We start from the raw sequence: 12438 nt of genomic DNA on the forward strand, positions 1-12438 counted from the left end.
TGCTCCAAACAGGTCATCGTGGCATTTTCGCTATAACTTTTTTTTGTGACGTTTCAGAAGCTAAAAAAAAAACCCATTTGAGAAGACATCACGCTGAATCTCGGGTCCGAATTTCAGAGATTTTTGCACTATATTTGCAGAGATATGATCTGAGGAAGTTGGTCTTTTTGCAGACTCCTGAATTACATTCCAAACAGGTGACCTGGGGAAAATCATCATAACTTTTTCCCTGAGCATTGGATTGAAATTTCGTAAGAAGGTACAGAAAGAGGACGGACTGTAGTTTCTTGTATATATTTTTCAGAGCCAAAGGACGAAACAGTGACTCGTGGCACGTCGTACAAGTTCACTCTACTGAACTAGTCTATAATCAGGTCACTGTGGGAGATTTCGCATAACTCTTCCTTGGAGAATCCAAATTGGATCAGACTGGTGGCATTGGAAAGAGGACACAGAGGGCTACCATAGGTTGCAATTTCAGAACTGGATGATCTGAAAGTACAGAGATACATCAGAGGCAATATCGAGCTCCTACAAAGTGAAAAAAAGGTGTGTAGATTCTTTTAAATTTTTGCTTAAGAGTGGTTTGAAAATTTATTTTGAAGGAATTCAAAGGGCTAGTAGAGCATTATTATCGGTAACTGATGCCCCGAGGAAAGAAAATGCAAACACCTAGTAAGGAACCTGAAAGCTCTAGCATGACTCATGAAGAAGAAGAAGAAATGCTATATGATATATCAAAATTACAAGAACAAGTGCAACAAGTGTCACTTGCACAAAAAACAACAGAATCCAAGATGGATTGTTTAAGGAAAGATGTAGAAGCTAATATGGATGGTTTAAAGAAAGGTGTAGAAGCTAAGATGGATTGTTTAAAGAAAGGCGTAGAAGCTAAGATGGATGGCATGGAAGCTAAGGTGAATGGCATGGACGCTAAAATTGATGGCATGGATGATAAGATGGAAGAATTGAAGACAAATATGAATAAGTTGCTACAAGAAATGGTCACTAATGGTGAAAGGGTACTAAAGTAAACTCATGATGAGAACAAAAGAAATGTTAATCATGATTCCATAGACTCTAATGTTGGATCGAAGACTCACCATATTCCAAAAATCGATATGAGGAAGTTTGATGGCAAGGATCTTGCCACATGGATATTACAGATGGAGCAATTCTTTGATCTCAATAATGTGCAAAACACACAAAAGGTACGTATGGAAACTTTATATTTGGAACCAAATCAGTTTGTATGGTATCAATGGCTTTGCTCTCGTAAACAATTTATCACTTGGGCAATTTTTACGGAAGAATTGATAGCACATTATGAGGATACAAAAAGCAACACTTTTTTTAGCCAATTGATAAGTCTCAAACAAAAGGGTTCAATAATGGAGCACATTGAGGAGTTCCAAAAATTGAACATAAGGGTAAAAGATATCCAGAGGAGCATAGGATTGATGTGTTCATAGGGTCTTTAAAGGATAATATCCAACATGATGTTCGCCTTTGGGAACCTGATTCATTAGAGAAGGCATTCAGGTTAGCAAGAAAAATGGAAAGCAAAATTATGGCAACCAGGAAGCATACCACTCACAACTATAAAGATGGAAGTGTTGTTGCCCCTAGTCTTCCACAACCTATAAGGTTGACACCACAACAATTGGAAGAAAAAAGAGCAAAAGGGCTTTGTTACAGTTGTGATAGCAAATACACTAAAGGTCATAAGTGTGATGAGAAGAAATTATTCTACATAGATTGTGAAGAGGAAGAAGAAAAGGAGCAAGAAAGGTCAAAAGAAGAGGATATACTCCAGGAACAAAGCCTAGATGAAGAACAAATAAATCCGACCATATCTTGTAATGCATTGGCGGGAATTACCACTCCTCAAACCATCAAGATAGAAGGACAAATCAAGAAGAAAAAGGTAATAGTGTTGATTGATTTAGGAAGCACCCACAATTTTATTCATTGTAAGGTAGCAAAAGAATTGAATTGCTTCCTATATCCAGCACCAGAGTGTCAAGTGATGATTGCAAATGGAGGAACAATAAATTGCTCTGGAAAGTGCCATAATATCAAGCTATCCATGGGAGAATATGTATTGACTAGCCCAATGCTTTCCATTCCAATGGGAGGTGTTGATGTTGTACTAGGAGTCCAATGGCTACAATCCTTGGGTACAATAGCTTTTAATTTTCAAGAACTTTTCATCAAATTTTCTACGGAAGGAAAGGAAGTTGAATTAAGGGGTATTGCAGGGAAACCAGGAAAGATAATAAGCTCTAATGGTATGACAAAGCTTCTAAAAAAGGAACAAAGAGGTGTAATTGCACAATTATGTTCGCTAGATGTTTCCACATCGGAATCATCTATTTCTCCAGATCTCCAAAAAGTCTTGGACAATCATTCCAAGGTATTTGAGACTCCCAAAGGTCTCCCACCTATGCGTGATCATGATCATGCTATTCATCTGATTCCAGGAAGTGTTCCTCCAAACATCAGGCCGTACAGATATCCCTATGTCCAAAAGAGTGAAATTGAACGTATGGTTGCAGAAATGCTAGAGGCTGGTATAATTCAACCGAGTCAAAGTTCTTTCTCTGCTCCAGTAGTATTGGTGCACAAGAAGGATGGATCATGGTGCATGTGTCCGGATTATAGGGAGCTCAACAAGCTCACTATTAAAGATAAGTTCCCCATTCCTGTCATTGATGAATTACTGGATGAATTGCATGGATCAATTTACTTCACCAAGTTGGATCTTCGTTCAGGATATCATCAAATCAGAATGAAGACTGAAGACATTCTGAAAACATCATTTAGAACTCATGAGGGTCATTATGAATTTTTGGTCATGCCTTTTGGCCTTACCAATGCACCTTCAACATTTCAAGGTTTGATGAATTCAATTTTCAAACCATTCCTTAGAAAATTTGTGTTAGTATTTTTTGATGATATACTAATCTACAACAAGTCTTGGAAGGATCATGTTGAACATGTTGACAGGGTGCTACAACTATTGGAGGAGAAAAAATTATATGCAAAAAGATCCAAATGTTTCTTTGGAGTCCAGGAGGTGGAATATCTGGGTCATATTGTATCTCATGAAGGAGTTAAGGTAGACCCTAGCAAAATTAAAGCCATTAAGGAATGGAAAATCCCCACATCCATAAAGCATCTGCGAGGATTTCTCGGGTTGACAGGGTATTATCGCAAGTTTGTTAAGAATTATGGGAGAATAGCAGCACCTCTAACAACATTATTGAAGAAAGATGCATTTTCATGGACTCCGAAGCAACAAAGGCCTTTGAACATCTTAAAGAGGCAATGTGCCAAGCACCGGTCTTAGCTACACCAGACTTCACAAAAACCTTTATTGTGGAATGTGATGCTTCAGGAAATGGAATTGGTGTTGTTCTAATGCAAGATGAAAGACCCATTGCTTTTGAAAGTCATCCAATCAAGGGAAAGTTTTTAAGCAAAGCTATTTATGAGAAGGAAATGTTGGCAATACTCCATGCACTTAAGAAATGGTGACCCTACCTAATGGGAAGACACTTCAAGGTAAAAACGGATCATGATAGCCTTAAATACTTTTTAGAACAAAGATTATCCTCTGAAGAGCAACAAAAGTGGGTCACAAAGATGTTGGGTTATGACTTTGAAATCATCTACAAAAATGGGAAGCAAAATGTGGTGGCAGATGCACTCTCAAGAAAGGATGAGGATGTGGAAGCATTGTTGTGCGCCATTTCTATTATCCAACCAGATTGGATAAACGAAGCAAGGGAGGAATGGAAGAATGATGAAGAAGTGTGGGCACTTATTCGAAAGTTACAACAAGATTCCAGTACGTCTGATACATTTAGCTGGCAAAATGATTCGTTATGGTACAAAGATCGCTTATACCTCTGTAATAATTCCCAGCTAAAACAAAAGATTCTTATGGAATTGCACACTTCTCCCTTAGGAGGGCATTCAGGATTTTTAAAAACTTACCACAGGGTTAAGAAGGAATTTTTTTGGGATGGCCTTAAATCAGATATTCAAAAGTTTGTGGTGGAATGTTTGGTTTGCCAACAAAATAAAGTTGAAACAATTAAGACACCAGGTCTATTACAACCTTTATCCATTCCAAGCCAACATTGGGAGGAGGTTTCAATGGATTTTATCACAGGTTTACCCAAGTCTGAGGGAAAGAGTGTCATCATGGTGGTAGTTGACAGACTTACCAAGTATGCACACTTTTGTGCATTATCACATCCATTTAAAACCAGTACAGTTTCTACTGCATTTATGGAAACAATTCAAAAGCTACATGGAAACCAAAAGATTATGTAAGTGACAGAGATCCCATTTTCACTGGAAATTTTTGGACAGAATTATTTTCTTGTCTTGGTACTCAGTTAGCTCATAGCTCATCTTATCATCCTCAATCTGATGGGCAAACTGAGATAGTAAACAAATGTTTGGAAGGATATCTTCGTTGCTTTGTATCTGATAAACAGACACAATGGTTGCATCTGGATGAATGGTGGTATAACACTTCCTTCCATACAGCAACAAAAGTGACCCCATTTATGGCACTTTATGGGTATCAACCACCATCCATCACATCATATTTAAGAGAAAATTCTAAGGTTCAGTTAGTGGAACATCACATCGAACATCAACAACAATTCCTCCAACTCTTAAAGGATAACCTTGTGTTGGCACAGAATAGAATGAAACAACAGGTAGATCAACATCGCAGTGAAAGAAGTTTTGATGTAGGTGATTGGGTATTCCTACGGCTACAACCATATAAGCAAATGTCCCTCAAGCAAGCTAATAAGGATAATAAATTATCACCAAAGTATTATGGTCCGTACAAGGTGTTGCAAAAGATTGGTACTATGGCATACAAATTGGAGCTTCCTGCAGCTTCTCGATTGCACCCAGTTTTCCATGTTTCATGTTTAAAGAAGGTTATAGGCGACAAGCTCCCAATTCAAACAATATTGCCAGAACTTGAAGAGGAAGGAAAAATTATATTGGAACCGGAAGCAGTCACAGAAACAAGAACTCGACAACTATGAAATCGATCAATTTTGGAGTATCTTATCAAGTGGAAGAACTTATCCGCTGAAGATTCCACATGGGAGGATGAGAATTTTATACAGAAGTATCCAGAACTGCTCAAGCGTTGAGGAAAACACTTTTTTGAAGGAGAGGGGCATGTTGGGTCCCTATAATACTAGTGATTACCCCATTACTATTGTAGTTATACCCCTTATTAATATTGTTGTGCCCATATTTCCCCCATATTGTTATTACTGTGCCCCATATAATCCCTCTATTGTTATTTTTGTGGCTTTATATTATTATTGTTAGTTCGGCTGGGTTATATTGTGACTCCTTAGACTCCTATATATAGAAAGGAGGTTTTTTCATTTGAATCATCCAAGAATTGTTCATTTATGTAATGTAAAGGAGGTTGCCCCCTCGAAGAGGCTGAATTCTAAGGCGTTGATCTATCTTTTCTTGAGCTTGTTTCATAACAAAGGTCGAAAAGGCTTTTAAGAGGTTTCAACTACTTGCTTCTTAATCTCTACCATTTCATTAGACATTGTATTCAAAACCTTTTGTAATACTTCCAACTTAAAAGGATCTTTTGGGCATTTCTTCTTGGATTCATCCTTGAAAGTTACCTTTTTGTTTTGCTTTCTTTCATCAAGAGCGATTTTCTTCTCAAGAGTAAGGATTCTCTTTTCCACAGATAAAGCTTCTTTTATGTTATCAAGCAATATTGTTTTGTTGGATCTATCTACGAACATAGTGATGTTTGAAGGAAGAGAAGAGATATACCATTCAATCTATACATTGGTCCCTGGTCTAGAAGTACATGGGATCTTATTCAACAGTTTTTTGAATCTAGAATTAAAATATTTGATTATTTCATTCGGATTGGTATTAAGATTTGATAAGTCATTAATCAAAGTGGAAGTTGTTCAGTCATCACCAAATTTCAACAAAAAATGTTCTTCGAACATATCCCAATTTGTTGTTGATCCAGTAGGAAGAGAAAAATACTAGGATCCTGCAGATCCTTCAAATGTGTAGGGAAAAAGTATGACAACACAATATTTTTTTGTGACTCCATTCAGATTGATGGCTAACATCGAATTATGAAGATGTTCCTCTACAGGGAGGCCATAATTGGTATTAAACTTAGGAAGCCACCTCTTTGGGTGTTTTGGAAGAGGGTGTAATGGTGGAGCCATTTTTATTGCCCCAGGGTTATTCCATGGTCATTGGGCCATTCTCGGAGTACTAGGAGTAGAAGAAGTAGTAGAAGATGAGGGGGATGGTGAAGATTGATTTGTTGTAGAAGCTACTCCTGTAGTGCTACTAATTATAGTTGCACTAGAAGAATCAAGATTGTGTTTAAGGAATGTAAATGGATGGGATGAGAGGTTGATAAGAAGAAGGACCAAGAGGAGTAAGAGGGGGAGATTGCAATGTAATCTTGTTAGTATAAGAATGATTTTTTGGGGTATTTTCGTTTCTTCGATGAGTGGTTAATGGGAATTGAAAAGGTTTCAATCCAGGTTTTTCACTCTAGGATCGAGTTAATACACCAGAAGACTATAAGGATGAGGAAACACTTCCTTCAAATATATCACTTTGGACATATTTTTCTCCAGAAATAGAAATTTCTTCCAATTTTTGGATCAAAGACTAGAATTCAGGAGGCTCAGTAGGTATTTGAGAAAAGTTTGGCCAACTGACTTTGGAAGTGTGCTCGGATTTTTGGTGGTTATTTGAACAACTTCAGATCTTGGGTTAGGAGATTTGGAATGTGATCTGGAAGTTAGTGGTGATTTTGAGGGAGACTGACTCTTAGAATGAAATTTTAGTTTACGAGTGGATCTTCTTGCCATTGATAGTCTGAAGGCCCTCCTTCTAGCGTGAAAATTGTTGAAGGCTTGAAATTCTTTGCCTCAACATCGTGGACAACCGCCTAGTCGGGAACTTAGGGCAACTCCTTTTCTATTTGGAATGGTGGCTCGGACTGGGATTATGGGAGGAGTTTCCCTTCGTAAAATATATAAAAGCATATGAGATATATAATTGTGGGGTTGATTATGTAAATGAAACTAAGAAATAAGAATAAATAGACTTAAAATATCCATGCCGACAAAACTTTCTCTGTATATGTGACTATAGAAAGATCTCGCATTAAACATGACAATATAGATCATCAAATCCTTTGTGAGGTTAAAACAAATATTAGTAACTAATGTAATTAAATAGTTAATTAAATTAGTTGTTGAAACACATTGCACATATAAGATATCGTTGTTCATGCATATACTTGAAAGATTTCAATTAAACACATCAATAGTGATAAAGCTTAATTGCTTGCAAAAACATATATGATAAACACAATTAAAATGACCATTCAACTCATAAACACAGTATTAATACACATATAGTAGTACCCGATATATGTTGACTCTGCTCATAAGTAAAACAATAATGGTTTCGCTTTCTATTAAGATTGCTTCAAGTTATAGTAATGCAAACCAAAATATTTCTTACCAAAATTCAGAACCCTTTTCTTCCTATCAATGAAGGGGATTTATAGTCTCTAATGAAAATAAAAATATAGAAAATTACCATAAAAGAATGAAGTGGTTTTAACAAACCATACTTAAAATAAATTAAAAGAAAATAATAGATTGCAGTTGTAACAACTTGACTATGATTGAGATGAAGGTTTCTCTCCCATACACTGTCGAAGTTCACATATATCTGTCATTGGATTTAATTCATGTGGATGAATAGTTTGTATGTGCATCTTTGCAGTGAATAACACATCGTTGAGTGATGGAAGCATATGAGTGGTAGTGTTGGAGAGACACCTCAACATTTGACACTAACTATGTGGTTTCACTAGGAAATTCCAATGGCATTCCAAGTCAACCTTTGAAAAATTCTTGATTTTCTCAGCCTCCTTCGATGATTCCTGCCATGCTTTAGCCAACAATTTCACATCGGGAAAAGTGTCCTCAGGGTTGTCAGAAATCGAGTTAGCCTGTAATAAATTGTCACCGATTGATTCTATGAGATTGGTTTGAAATATCTTTGGCACTAAAGATTTCCATTTCTGCATGTTTGAGTTTTATTTCCCACTCTTGGAAAATAATCTCCTTCTATGACTCTTCAATTTTAGGGAGATCAACTGACCTTCCCTCAGTACTATCTTGCTAGTCTATATAATAAAAAATATTCTCCTTGACTTCCCTGTAATATGTCCTCAGATTGGACAATTGATTCACTAATGAATCGCTTGATTGACATAAGTCATGGATAGTGGCTAGTTTATGACAGAAAACAACTTGTTGTTGAGCAAGGAGATTGTTTAGTTCTCCTACTTCTTTCTTGAATTCAGCTATCTCGGGATTGACTTTTAATTGCTCAATCTTTTTTTGAAGTTCCTGGATTTGAGTATCCCTTCTCTTTAGATCAGATTCATGTTGAATATTTAAGTTATCAAAGTTATTTTGTAGTTCTGCAAGATGGGATTGCCACTGTTGGGAAATTTCTTGTTTTTCATTCTCAAAACCCTATTCTAGTTGCATAATCCTTTCATCTTTCTCCCTTAGGAGTTTCCTCGCTTCAGAGGCTTTATCAATAGTGGCACTTCCATATGCTCCTATAAATTGTGAAAGCCTTCTAAGATACTTAGCAGGAGTAGCTTGAGCGCCTTTCCAAATTACTTCAAAGGAAGTGTTACCAGGGACTAAGTATTGGGTTTGTTGAGTTCTCTCTCTTTTTCTCTATCTACTAACCACAACTTTATGCTTTGGACGATAAAACACATCAAGAGGAGGAATTTCCTCAATTCTTTAGAATGACCTGAGAGGTCGGGAATAACAGGATGACTTCCAAATCATTAGTGTCCAGAGGTTTATCAGAAGCCTCAATAGTAAGCGAAGTGTTCCATGTGACTTCAGGGGTCTGTGTGATCTTCATCTATAATGGAGTCTTTAGATTCTTAGTATCTGTTTCTTGAGTGAACTGCTCCCAAATTGCATCTACATTTTTGTATGTTAGAGATTCTTCTACCGATGAGGAAGAAGAAGTACTTGTCTCCTTTGTCTCAGATACATTAGGGATCTGTGATGTACTAGTTGACACAGAAGTGACACAGATAGAATCCATAATATAGGAACTCATGTAGAAAGGGGGAACAATGTTCTCAGAAAAAAGTGCATTTTTTCCTATAATTCGGGATTTGGGTACTTAGAGTATCAGAAAATATGGTTCCCTAATCCATAACATATCCATCAGAAGCAACATCAATTAAGGGTACCCATTGGTTTGAGAATTTTTGTGTATTAGCATAAACAAACATTGTGCACATCATAGCAACTATATAACAGTATGGTCCGACAATGGAAGAAATAACATACATATCCTTGTCCTCGAACTTGTGTTTGCTGGGGTCCCTTCTCCATGCTTTGATGACCCCTGACTAATCCTCATTTGTATAGGGAAAAGTATTGGGTCGGGCGACAATCCTATGCTGGAACAAATTGGCGACGTCGCTATAAGTGGTTTCAGAAATAGGGGTAGAATCCTCAGTTGTAACTATTTTCCTTGTCACCCTAGGTTCCTCATCTTCAAAGAACTTGTAAATGGCTTCCCAGCAATAACTTCCAGCATCAGGGGTGTAGGTTGTATCTGAGAATAATGCAGGCATTTCAAAAGACTTAAGTGGAGGAGCAACTGGTTGTTGTTGAACAGCAAGTTTCTTCTTGAGTTTAGTTTCCCTAGACATTTCTACTGAGCTTTTCTTATCGGGAATAGCCTGAAAACGAAAACATGAGACTAAGAGGAAAATTTCTTAACTGAAGAATCCCTTAGAGAAAATAACAAATTTCATATCAATCTATGTCTTTTATGAGCAAAATCTAGTGGTATTGAGTCGCAATAATGAAATCATTTAGAACTTCAAAATCATAAATTCGTTACATTCAACCATTAAATGATAAAATGTGGATTCACATGGGCTTTCATACACGTAAAAATATCAGAGTATTTTATTATAGAAATCTTATGGTTGTATCACTGAAACTTGCGATATCCTCACTCTTCATAGGCTTTTATAATGTAACAGTTGAAAAATATAAGCGAGGAGGGATATCGGAGGTTGGATATCAGGGATTGGAAAGAGTGATAGCCGATTGGAAGTCCCGATATGAATAGGTGAAGTTTATTGAAGATTGGAGGATTGGAAATATCAAATATCGAAAATATGAGGATATCGGAGTATCGGAGTTGTGTGGATATCGTAGTTTTGGCAATGTTGTATATTGGAGGATAGATGGATCGGGATATCAGAGATCAACGATATGACGTTCACATTGACAAATCTGATATTTCATAAGCTTTGATAATGCTATGTGGTAGTATTTTTGGGTTAGACCTTATTGTTATATTCACTAAGGAGCGCTTTATCACTTTGAGACTTTTAAAATATTTGAAAACTCTAATCGGGAAAGTTTTATCGCAACTTATCTGATGGGGACATGTTACGATATTTAAAATATCCCAATAAAGTTCCGTCGATAATATATTTTAAACAAAATCCAATATGTGTGAATATATGTTATGGGCCTAAGCTCCGATATGAAGGTTTCGATAAGGGAGATTTCTCATTTAGTCGAGTTTTTAGAAAAATAATACGAATATTGACTTCTTTTATTAAAAAAAAAGATTTTATACTATTTTCAAAAGGGTCCCAATTATTTATTATTTCTATTATTAACCTGAATGGGGGGTTTTTGAGTAGTACAACAGGACCCTGGTATTACTGGTGGTGATAGTGGTGATCAACATTCAAAGGGGGCGCTTATTCAGGGATTGGTTGAGGACAAGCAATTTTTGGTGGGGAGGACTATAATATCCCCAATTTTGATTTTCTGCATTAGAGATTATTTTTGGAAGAGGAGGAAATTCCAACATTGGAACTTAGGAGGACAAAGTGAAATTGCAACTCTAGTGGAACGTGGGGCCCCCAAGAGAGAGAAACTCAGCCCAAGAAGGGAACTCGCACTCTTGGAGGAGAGATAAAAGAGGAGGGGGTGTGAATTAAGAGAGAGAAAGAGTGGGGGCCACCAAAGGAGATAAGGAGGCAAAAAATTATAAATAAGGAGAAGAGTCCTTCATTTTCATCTCAGTGACAATCTAACTTCTGAACACAAGTTTCCTTGAGTTGTTTAGCCAAGTAAACCAGTGTTGTTTAGCACAAAAAGTTCCCAAGCGATAATTCTACCTCTACCTTAGGTGAACTTCGAGTGTCACCCTAGGAGAGTAATTGGGAGTTTTTTTCTGACAATTGAGGTGCCAAAATTGCAAGTAATTATTTAGTTAGTGCATGCTTCTCCTGGGGCATAGAAGAACATTCGTGTGGGTTAGAAGATGTTAAAATTGGCAGCTAGGGCCAAACTCCATGTGGGTCACCTTATTCATGGCTAATAATATTTTTCCTAGATTCCTCTCATCGAGAGGTGTAGGATTGATCTAAATATCATTCGATTTCGATATGTATTTATGGAGATATGAATTTATTTTGATTATTGACAAATTATCAAAGTCAGCCAGCAACTATGTAGGCTCAGACGCCCAACAGACACATCTATTCACCTTCAATGTTTGGATATAAATACATGATGACTCATCCTCATTTGGTCACTCACTTCTCATCATATCTCTCTCTCTCCTATGCAGAAAAAGAGATTCTTCTCTCTCCTGCACAAAAAGGTTCTCTCTCTCACCCGAGCTGACACAGGTCGTTCGAAGTCTTGGACTGGTGCACGACGAAGTCTTGAATTGATGCGCAGTGAAGTCTTGGACTGGTGCACAACGAAGTCTTGGACTGATGTGCCGCGAAGTCTTGAACTAGTGCACGACGATGTCTTGAACTGATGCGCAACGAAGTCTTGGACTGCTGCATGGCGAAGTCTTGGACTGGTGCATGGTGAACAACTCACCGGTGGAGACTTGACGAGTTTGATCTAGGGTTTGCTGCTGCTGATATAAATCAGATCTTTGTACTATTTCTCTCTACTGAATTATTGAAGATAAAAGAAGATTTGATCAAAGGGTTTCCCCATATTGGGGTTTGTCTCTGACTAGCTGCCACATCTTGTGTCTCTTATCTTGGCTTGTTTTTTGTTGATCGTTTAAATGTTCTATCTGCATTGTACTTAATGTACAAGTGATTTCTAATCTGTGGATAATAATAATAAAGATAAGTAAACTACTCTAAGCCTAGAACATACCATAACTTAACATGGGATTAGAGCTGAGGTGAAGACAAAGCCCAAGCAAGAGCAAGAGAAATCACAAAAGAGAAGTTTGGCAAGGCTATTTGAAAGAAAT

Source organism: Pinus tabuliformis, chromosome 9 (assembly GCF_031772625.1).
Source record: "Pinus tabuliformis cultivar Carrire ecotype Pingquan chromosome 9, CPIR1, whole genome shotgun sequence".
Taxonomy (NCBI): domain Eukaryota; kingdom Viridiplantae; phylum Streptophyta; class Pinopsida; order Pinales; family Pinaceae; genus Pinus; species Pinus tabuliformis.